Below are 11,539 nucleotides of genomic sequence, written 5' to 3' on the forward strand. Positions count from 1 at the left end.
CTAATTTGGAAAGCAGCAATAACCATGTGGTAACTGTCTTTAAGAGGCACTTGCTATGTCATTTTACGGTCAGTGTTTGAAAAGATGGTGTAGCTGATGTGAAGCACATTCCCTTCATTAGCTGGCTGTCACTTTAACAAGAGACCTGAGTGCATTTTGCTGCACATTGGTACAGTTGGTTCCTGACTTGAGCCAGGTGTAAAGGGAATGTGAAGGGCTATCTGAGAAAGGATTTAGAAAAGCTTTAGGCTGTGCTGTTTATTTCTAGGTGAGTAATCCGATCTCATCCTCTCCTTGCCCTGGGAAGAAAGGCACTAGAAGTGAGCTTTTGGAACATGAAGATGTGCTCCACCGAAAGGAGGAGCTTCAGCAACATAGATACATAACTCCATTTGCTAAAAGTCACTTCTTGTTTCTTACTTCTGACTTGCATTTGGTCAGGGGCAGAATTGAGAGACGAGTCCAGTTAAATTGAAATGAAGGTGATTATGCTGATGTGCTGTGACGTGCTGCTAGCTCAACTACATTTCATTGATTAACTGACAATTTAAACAAACATCAGTGCAGCAGATGGCATTTGAATAGGAAGTGGTTTTTTTAAACTTAAAAACGTAGAGTCTTTTTGGTTGTAAATTGCTTGTGCTGTGCATTGCTCGGGCTGCAGCGCTTGGTGCTGAAATCATTGCTCTGTGTCCACAGCACACAAGCACAAATAAAGTAATCTTGTCTTTCACACCTTGACTCAAGAACAGCCCGTGGCCATGTTTTTAACTCTCCCCAAACTCAATGAGACTTAAATGAGTTTTAAGTGCTCTGCTGGCTGCAGGTGTTTTCTGTAACTGGGGCAAGGGATATTTTTAGCTTTTCCATTGTTTATGTCTTTGTCAATGTGTCCCTGAGAAAGGATGATGGCATTCAGTGCAGCACTTCCCTCTGTGCAGTCCTAGGGATACATTTAAGGTATATACTCCTCCCCAAAGATGGAGTGGGGCCTCTGCACATTACAATTATTAATCTTCCACAGCTGGATGATTTCTGCCCTATCTTTGAACTATCACTCAGCTGTGCTGGAGGAGGCTGAGTGCCTTTCCCTAAACCTTGCTGCTGTAAATGTCAGGAATTTATAAAACCAGACTGCAATCTGCAGTTACTCAAAAAGTCTTACATTAAAACTCAAAATAATTTTGATATAAGTGTATCACAAGGTTCTAACACGAATAAGACTACTCATATTAGTAAAATCATAAGGTCTGCACTTTGAAACGTGTTCCTAGACTATTTAAACTTTGGCACTTCCACTCCTCTCAGCTCAAGTTCAATGGTAGGTGAGCATGAGCAAGTTCCTCTTTTCATGAACAATATAGAGAACTCATCAAGGTAAAGCTGACCCTCATTTAACTGTGTGTAAAAGACACAGAAGGACTGAAAACCTCAAAATACTCAGTGAATTGTTGCAATGATGGGTTTCTCCTAGTTTCTTTGAGAACAAAGGAAACAGTGCAGCGAGAAACAAAACCAGTATTTCCAGAGGCACTAGGCTGTTCCTCTGTGTCCAACGACAGAAGTTTGACACATACTTCAATAAATCAAACATTTTTATTGCAGTGTTTAACATTTCAAGACTTTCTTTTGTGGCGCTGCTAGAGAAATCCAGCAGCTGGTCGATTGTCTCTCTCCAATGTGCTAAACACCCACAGCTGCTAAAGGCAAGGTGGGAGAAAGGGAGGCATTGAATCCCACTGTTCCCTGCTGCTTTCTGTTTGAGTCCAGGTATTGAAAGACAAAACCACTGTTGTCTTCCTTTCCTGAAATGGGAAATAAATTGTTTTACTTCTGGTTTATAGCTTACAGCCACAGCTGAGCGCTGGAGCAAACTTCCTGCTTACAGGAGTCCCACGGATGAGTCTGGGAAGCTTCACCAGGACAGAGATCAGTTCCAGCAGGGGGAACAGACCTACACTAGCCAATGTTATTTGCTTAATTGTATTAGGCTTTTGGGTAAGTGAAAGTGAATTTGGGCCACTGGACAAGGAAAGACAACGTTATGGCAAGGGAACAAATACTAATTTCCTTTCCAGTAATACGAGATCTGAACACAATGGCAAGATTCATCAAGGACAAGAGGGCTGTGATGGGCAGTAGAAGGAGACAAAGGTAAGGGGGAGGCTCTCTTGGACGTGGTAAACTGGACATTCTCCCTGTTGCGGGTCTGCTCTGTGGGCTCAAATTTCCACCTCTTACTTTCTTTTCCTGTCACCATCCTCGGATACAGCTGGCAGGTGCTGGCACCGTGCCAGAGGACTGATTCTTCTCTCACTGAGGTCAACAGAAAACGCTTCCTCAACACAAGCAAGGGCAGGTCCTGCCTTCCAGCTCCCTGCAGCTGGCACTGCAAACAGTTCCCTGCAGGGCTAATCCCCTCTCCGAGCCGTGCGTGCCACACAGAGGCAACACTACCATGCACATCTCCCTTCCCCCTCTTTCTTTTTTTTTTATTTTTTGAAAAATGACAATGAATGCACACAAAGCTTCAATTACAAAAGATTATGGGCTTCAATTTAGTGTGTGCTGTAAAGTCGTATTAAACGATCAAATGCTAATGAGGAGAAAGGCTCTTCTAGAGAAATAAGGAATTAGCATAAATTAATAGAGTTCCATATGTGCAAGTTTTATGGGGTAACAAAGTATCTCATCACAAAAGTATAAATATTTAATTTAATTCTTGTTGGGGCCAGTACACAACATTATAGTCAGCGCAGAAATATGAATTAAAGTGTGCGAGGCAGCAAAGCACTACCCAGTCCAGGTTCACAGAGAGGTCACTGACATGGCTCTGCTGTTCTTTTTTCCAGCTCACACAGTCTGAAGCCAGGTCCAAATGGTAAAGCAATATATGCATGGCCTCATCTGCAGTCTGGGGTGTCCTTATGTTGGCTTCTATCGGTGTGTTATCAAGTTCCTTAGCTCTGCCCATGAGTATATTTGCTTGTTAACATTGGATCTTCCTACTCCTACAGCTGAGAGAAAAGGCTTCAGAGGCACTTCCACGGTGCTTTTACAGCACTTTCCCGTATCCTGCTGCAGATATAAATTGAGTTGAATTTGTAATTTACATTTCACATTAATGCCGTGAGTGAGTTGCTATAATTAAGATTAATTTTAGTGAGGTAAAAAGCAAGCTCAGTCCTATATGTTACCTTCCTGAACAGCTGTGGCACTGATCAGAGTCAGCTGCTCCAGCCACGCTCTGCACACGCAGGGAAGGGTCTTTGTGCCACTGTAGTAAACATATGGGACTCTTGGGCTGGCTTTTTCTTGTATGACCAAATTTGTGGGACTCAGGAGAAAAGCCACATGTACCAAAACCACTGTGTTTCTCCTGTTCTGGTGTTGCATTGCCATAAGCAGCTGTCTTCAAGAGTGCACATGTGTTCACATTTGCATGTGTAGTATGTCACTTTGTCTCCTGCAATTGTGTAAATATGTAGGTGTGTGATGGACTAAGTTCATTTTTACCTGTAAATAACTCTAGGTGTTAGATATACTTTGCTGTGTTCTATAATTAGGAGAAACTATGATTCTAATTCGAAGCTGTACATGTGAGTAACAGCATGCTCAACACTTGAGATTTATAATTGTGTTTTTGAGAGGTTTTCATTTGATTAGCCTTACATTTTGCAGCAGAAATATGCAGTAAATTGTTTAAATCCATGAGCAGAGAGAGATGTATCACCTTCCAAGTCCTTTAGGTCATTAGATATAGTAATTTTGTTAATAGAGATTTTACCAGTTTCCCATATGCTGGGCTTCAGGAAATAAGACTTTTTACTAATTGATCGATTTTCAATTCACCTTCTTCATCAGTGTGATAAACAGCTGCTTGAAAACAAGGGGCAAATCTGTAACAGCATAAGAAGAGAACAATGCCTAAAAAGTCCACTGGAGAGGACCTGAAACATCAGCATATTTCTTCTAGTTGAACAAATCCCCAGAAGACTGCAGCCACAGTCCTCTTTTCTTTGGTCCCTGCTCCATCTTATTCTTTGGCAGAATATATACCGTGTATTGAATTATGCTTCTCTTGGCTGAAATTTGCAAAAGGTGTTTCTTTGTGGAAGAGCAAGTTCGATGCAAAGGCAATGGATTTGGTTTGCAAAGCCTTGGGATCATTTGTCTAATCCCAGCACAGACTTCTCCTTCTGACTTTGGCCAATTCCTTTCATGACCTGTGGCTCTGCCCACCTTCAGTAGAGCTTTCCTTTCCCTTCCCTCCCATGATCCTTTGTTTGTTTAGGCTGTCATCTCTGTGAGATGTAGACTACTACTCACTCTGGATTTTCTCTGCACACAGCTCAGCAGAGCCCAGAATTTTCTATTAAAATAGAAATAACACTGATAGCCAGTGGATCCTATAATAGTCTTGGAAGGAGTACTCACGACGGTATTCCAAGGCAGGTACTCATCAGGGTGAATGAGACTGGTCCAGTCCAGGAAACTTCTCCCAGAGACTGAGAGAAAAGGCAATTTCTTGCATATAACTGGCAGATACAGATCTAAAAATCCCACTCAAACCTCCCTACTCTGATGCATATTACATCAAGGATAGTTGTTTTTCAATGGCTTTAGAAAGCAGCACTGGTATTTCTGGTGGCAACACAAGAACACAACTTCTGTCTGATCATATTTTGATTGATCTGAGTTGTTCTAGTTGGCTTCAAAGGAGGGACTGGTTTTGACTTAGCAGAAGAGAAACCAGGTCTGGCATTAATGCCAATGAGACCATGTGGTCTCATCACTATCTGGTGATTTTCTGCTTTGATTTTGGCTTTTTTTGAACAGACCCTTGAGCAGGAATGTCAGTGCTGTGTCAGTGATGTGTCAGTGATATCACGGTGATCTCGTCACGGGTCCAGGAGAGCACGTCTCTCTTTCACTATTTAAGACAAACCTTGCTGCCAACAGGCAGTGCATGTTTTGCGTCTTTGCTTTGCACCAGCTGAAACTATTTCAAATTAGTCCCTTTTGAGAACCATTATGTCAAGAGATCTGTCTTGACTGCAGAGCCTCTGTGGGCATAGGAAATGTCAGTCCTGTTCAGAGCACACTCCTGACACTTGGTGACTTTTTGCCAGGTTACATGTTTGACAGCTGTTCTGGGGTGTATGTTCCCAGCCACTGGCCTGACAACCATCATGAAGCCAATTACAGTCACAGGCAATTAATGTTCCCCTCCTCAGGTTCTCATGGAAATGATAGCATAATGCAGAGGATCAGCGTGAAAACTGTGACCTTTGGAAATGTAAGCTTGAGACAGGAGCTGGGCTTGTGTCTGCATCAACTGTGTCCAATTAAGCTCTTAAGACATGGCAAGGGAGATGGAAAATTACATGTTTCATAAAAGCAACATGAACAATTTTTTCCTCTCACCTCTAAACACAATAGCTTCTAGTTGACCTGAAAATACCAGCTCTTTCCTCACGCTCTCCTTGCATCAGTTACTCAGATCTCATGGTTAGTACCCTCTAGAAACAGCTGTAAATTTTTACAGATTTCTGTACTGCTCTTGTACACAGGCCTGAATCCATCATCTTTCTCCTGTTCTGAGCCATGTGCAGGCAAATCTACAGGGCCAGTCCCTCCAGTGATGCAAAGCCACTGAAATTAAGAGAGATGTTTATCTGCAAACTTTGAGCTCTTCTCCCGATGGATTTCAGTCTAACAGGGGAAGAAAAGACCCTTCCCAGGGTGACATGGCCAATTAAAATGTATACAGCTATCCCTGAGAATTTTTTTGTTGCTCTGCACTCTTGAGAGAGACTGAAAACAAGCAACAAGAAGTTTCAATTTAATTACTGGGTGACAAAACTTCAACATTTCTTTTCCCCTCGTTCCTGGCTGCACCAGTCAGGGATGTTGTTCTAGTTCAAGCTGAAGTACAGGCAACTCCTTCTGTCCTGGTCACAGTAGATCATGGTTTTTCTGCTTTGCCTCTGTATATGTATGTGAATGGCCCATTTCTGGCATGGAAAGGAGCAGTATCTATGTGCAGAGGTCCTGTTTACCATGTAGAAAGCCAACAAAGGGAGGTTTGAGCGAATAGTTTGGAATTCAGGGAATTCATAGCAAAGAAATTGTGTGACAGCAACACCTAGAGTTCAGATATTTCATCTGCTTCACTCCAGATGCAGAGAATTTTTTTATTTGCTTTTGGAAGAGCAGGAAGTTGCCATGAAGCATACTGGGATTTTAGGTCAAAATATTTTGAGGATAGTTGGTCTAAAATCATGCTATCTGGATAGAGCAGCCTGGAGCCTGGCCTCTCTAGCTGTCAGGTTTTCCACGTCACATCTCACAGTAAAATATGCAAACTGAGAAAATAGAAATTTTTGCATACTTTCTAAATTCTGTGGCTTTCAGTTCAGCTCCATAATTCTTAAGAACTGTTGATTTAATTTGTTGGGTTTGGTTTTTTGTTTTTTTAGTATTTACCATTGGAAATACTGGTCTCTGATCAAGCCTCTTAAATTAGCCTCTGGATTATCAGGCTATAAAGTCTTAGGATGAGATCTACAAAGTAGGTAGTTCTGAATAATTATCCTTCACATCACTGTCTCTTTAAACCTGAGTGTGTATTTCTGGGTGAAGTTTCTGATAATACATTGCCTAGCCCTCCCAAAAGCTTTTCCTGTGGAGTGTAAGGCATTGCCTGCCCAGGGCAGGAGGTTTGTAGCACTTCAGGCCTCTGCATGAGCTGCAGCTGGTTGGCTGCTTCTAGCAGCCTTATGATGAAATATTTTTCCTCTTTAATAATGAAAGTAATCCCACGAGAAGGAGCCTGAACTATCAGAAAGGGCTGTACAAGTGCCATGTGTACAGGGACTAACTGCAGGGTGATCCATCCCACAGAAGAGACTGTGCAAAGAAGTCACCACTGCACATTTCCACAAATTCAGGGTACAGTAAAGCATTTCCACCTAAACCCAAGCACATCCATATTTTTTGCAAGATAATTTTGTATTGATATCAACCGAAAAGGGAAGGGGAGTGGGTAGGGAAGGAAAGTTTATTTTTCTGTGCCCACAATGCTTTGATCAATGAGGCTGCAGATATTTGGAGCATGGATATTCCCACTGGTATGACACTGGTGGCTGCTTGGTGTCCTTGGGCCACAGATGTTTGGTCCTGGTGCTGATGTCCAATATGTCCAGCTATTGAGGCAGATGGTGAGCAGCAAAATATTTCTGAACTTTTGGAGATATACCACCCTGGAGCCCAGCGAGGGAGACAGCTGAAATTGGAAAATAATGTAATAGAATATTTTATTTTTCACAAAAGACTTTAAGGCTGGGAAGACTGCCATTTCTGAAAGGGCACTTTGGCTGACTTCCCCATATTCTGCACAGCTTTACAATGACCTTCTCTTTGCACCCCTTCCCTCTTTTAGACTGAGGCAGAGGTTGGCACTTCATTTTATACACATATACACACACATTCACAAGACAACAGCAAGTGATATTTAATTTGTAGACTTATTAAATGAAAAAGCCAGTCTTTAGCTCAGTCTTTCTGCAGCAAAGGACAGTAATAACTTTAAGCCATACTGAAATGTCTGGTCTCTTTGAAGGTGTGTCCATTCAGACAGGGGTCTATCTGTCCTCCCTCCAGCAACAGAGGAGAAGAAAGACAAGGAAAGGACAGTAACAACCTTGTTTCATCAGAAGACTCAAATATTTGATTAAGTTCATGAAAATACATAGAAATCAACAGGACTGATTTCCATTTATTGGCAGAACCCTTGTTATCTGTGGGTAGACTTAATATTAAACTTGTACCTCGTATTTTTCTTCAGGGCAAATATAATGGCATATTAATACATTTATTTATTTTGTAATTAATAGCTTTCTGGAAGGATTAAGCTTTTTCTTTGTGTTGGGGGTGATGGGGCTGCATTTCCCACCCACCCCCTTTCTCCCCAATATATAATTACAGTGCTACTGGGAGAAGCTGAATTGCTTGCAGGCTTTTTCCATTAAAAAAATGTTTCTCAGCCTCAGTGTTATGAATTAATTCTGAGGCAAATTCTTTCCTGAAAGACAAGGCCATGTCTTTGTCTTCTGAAAAGGGAATAATGGAGAGTGAATCATAGTTCCTATAATTTCTACTTGTTTTGGATTCATGAAATTCAGTAGTCAGGCAGGATGGAAATGGAGCTCCAAGCAAAACAATTATGACAAACAGCCTCAGTGGGCTTCATAGGCTTGGAAGGGGAATTTTCTGAACTCCATCCAGGAATACTGCTAATGGGAGGCTGAAGATAAGTAGCACCAATGAACTAACACAAAGTTCATGTGCAAAATACATTTATCAGTTCTGTTTCCAAGATAAGTCAAGGATGAAGCACTCTAGATAATTCCTATGATTTGTATTTGCTGAGTTCATTTTGGGCATTGTTTTAACACTAGATTTTGGGTGAATTCTCCAGGATAATTTAATTCATTCCAGTGTAGCAAAAATCTGCAGTACAGTGAATGATAACTAAGTGCTGTTTGCAACAAAAAGAATTTGGAATGAGGACATGAGGAAAATATGTAATTTCGCTGGAGTACTTCTAGCCACACTCCAATAAAAACACCTAGTTTCCAGAAGACTGAGAAACACTCTGATGGGAACAGATGTTTAAATATTTTACCTTTGGAGCGTTGATTTGTTATGTTCTCTGCAGAACAGTGACTTCTCTTTAGACAGAGAATCATTACTTGAGGGTGTAGCATGGTCACAAAACTGGTTTTGAATGGTGGTTTGTAAAGTTATAGACACCAGAAAAAGGAAGCACAGTCAATCCCCAGATCCATTTGTGGGCCAAAAGGGTGAGTGAACTGGTATCAGTATCCAGAGATTGTGCCAAGCACAATCATTGTGACTCCCATGGCTGTAGAAACATCTTGTACATATTACCATGTGTAGAAATAGCAGAAACTTTTCATAATTAAAATGATGAGGTGAGGAGGGCCTAACTCTTCACTCTGTGCAGGATCATGCTTGAGACACCCAGGTGCCTCCAGCAGAGATAAATGGTTGCCTTCAGTGGATGATGCTGTGGATCCGAGAGTTTACCAGAGGTTTCAGAGACCATTTGGCTACTTTAAAATCACGTTAATGGTAATTGGCCTCACCTCTCAGAGGGGTTATTAGCACTTGCCACCTTTGCTGACACATTTTTGGCATTAAGGAGTCTGCTTTCGTGGGTTTTGACTAAAGGTAAGTGGCTTAGGGCTTTTTCATCTGGGACTGCACTGATGTTTTGAAGTTTTACAGGGTTTTTTTTAATTCTACTACAGTAAATGCTAGCATACATCCTGGGGGTGTTAGTACACACCTGAACTACGTTTAAGCAGATTAATGCCTTCTAAGTACATCTTGAACACTAAAATTTGATCTGGAGCTCATTGACATACACATAACTGGACTTTCCTGCTGCAGGTGTCACTGACATGAAAAGTTGTTTAAATAGAAGATATAATGTATAAAATTCCTGCTTTATGTTCAAGGTACCAGCAGACCAAATAGATTTTCAGTGTAATTTTTAAGACTATCAGCTATTCATACTACTTATTGTAATGTACTTAAATGCTTTGTATTAAAGGATATGCTCATTCCAGTGCAGAGGGATTTACATGTGTATGGAAACTTAATAAAAGTTAATATGCATTTGTAGAAATCCCAGTGCATAGAGATGTGACTATACTGTGAGCCTTCACCATCTGGTCTGTCCTCTAATAATGAACCCAGCATCATAATATTCACAATCTACTTCTTTAAAAAGGGAGGTACAAGTCATTCAAATGCAGCTCTACCTGCATTTCTCTTCTGTAGAGAAACCTGCCTCTGCTTTGTTTACTGAGAGCAAGATACCCCGAACAACACTGAGAATTGTTATTTTTCCTTAGTGCTCTGATCCCAGAAGGCCCAAGAGACTGTTAATGCAATTGAAATTTCCAGGTTTAAGCTTAGTGTCCCTCAAAAATGGAGCATGAATATTCACACAGCTGTGCGTTTAAGACCGTTATGGGGAGGGCTCTGTTACTGCTGCGCATTTTGTTCTGGTGCTGTCAGCCTCATTTCCTTATAGAATTATAGAATGAGCTCTGTTTTGCTGTGATCCTGATGATAATATAAGTTTAATGGCCAGTATGAAATGGGAAGAAAGAGATTTGTTTAGCTCCTGATATTACTACCTGACTCTGTGCAAGAAGCAGGGAACTAAGCGGCATCATTAAAGCGCCTGCGACCGTAACACACAGTGACAGAAATGCTTAAATATGTATGCACACGTCAGAAAGGACTCATTTCAGTTTTACCTCTCACTTGGGTTTTTATCAAGGGTGGCAAAATTGTCAGGAAGGAAACAATAGTGAATAATAGAGCTGAAGCAACGCAGCTGTTTGTGCAGCTCTCCCAGAGGTGCAGCGCTCCCCGCTCCTCCTCGCTGAGACAGCGCTGCACAGACGTGTCATTGCTCACAGAGGGGAGCATATGAGTATATTTTTAATGTGTTCATGGCTGTCTGGAGGCTGTTGTCTGTCATACTGACAGAGACAGAGTGATCTACCAAAGCTGTGGTGAGCACCTTTCCTAGCACATCAGTCCTGTCCCACATAGTGATGTGGCATTTACAGTGAGTCTGGTGCTGTTCCTCCCCCCTTGCACTAGGTTTAAAAAATTTGGAGATGAGAGATGGAGAGTGGGAGGCTCTGAGTTTCTTTAAACTTCCCATTTGCCTGATCCACTGAGTCCCCACTGACCCTTGCCAAAAGCAAGAGCATCGCTGTGTGCCCTCAGGAGCACAAGTTCAGGCTGGAGCAGTGGGGGTAGAAGAGGCAGGTGGAATTTTGCATGCTAGGAAGGTGCTATTTCTCCCTTTTACTGTTGCTTTCTTTGTCCCGTCTGCTAATCTTCAGAATCCAGAGGAAGCAAAAGTGGCCCAGCCCTGACCCCTGTAGGCTCAGTGATCGATTCCAGCAACATCACCCAGGACTTTGGGGCAGCAAAACCAACCAAGGTGACCAGTAAAGCCCCTCAGGTGAGTAAGAGCTCTCCTCCCAAGTACACCCAATACTCCTCTTCATTTCTGTCTCACTGTCTGCTGGATACAGAGACCACCCCTCCAACTGCCTATCTTGGAAATTAAATATTCAAGCTAAGAAATTTTCTGAGTGCGCTAAGGGATTTAGACACACACTTTGCATTAATTTTAATGGGCAATACACCTAAATTACCTGCTGTGTTTGGGAAAGTCTCAGACTGAGGTTTTATTTATTATTTATTGAATATTTCCTGAGTAAACAGAACTTAGTAGCACAAAGATGATCTGGCAGGAAGAATGGTCTTAAAAGGTACCCTATTATTCATGCAATTATACTGCATCACTCAATCTTTTTTGTTATTGTTTGTATTACTGTAGCACCTTGAGCCCCACAACAGAGATGAAGGTCTCTCCATCTCAGCTTCTGTTTGAACACACATTAGGAGCCAAACCCCA

The sequence above is a fragment of the Pseudopipra pipra genome, chromosome 11 (assembly GCF_036250125.1).
Source record: "Pseudopipra pipra isolate bDixPip1 chromosome 11, bDixPip1.hap1, whole genome shotgun sequence".
NCBI lineage: Eukaryota > Metazoa > Chordata > Aves > Passeriformes > Pipridae > Pseudopipra > Pseudopipra pipra.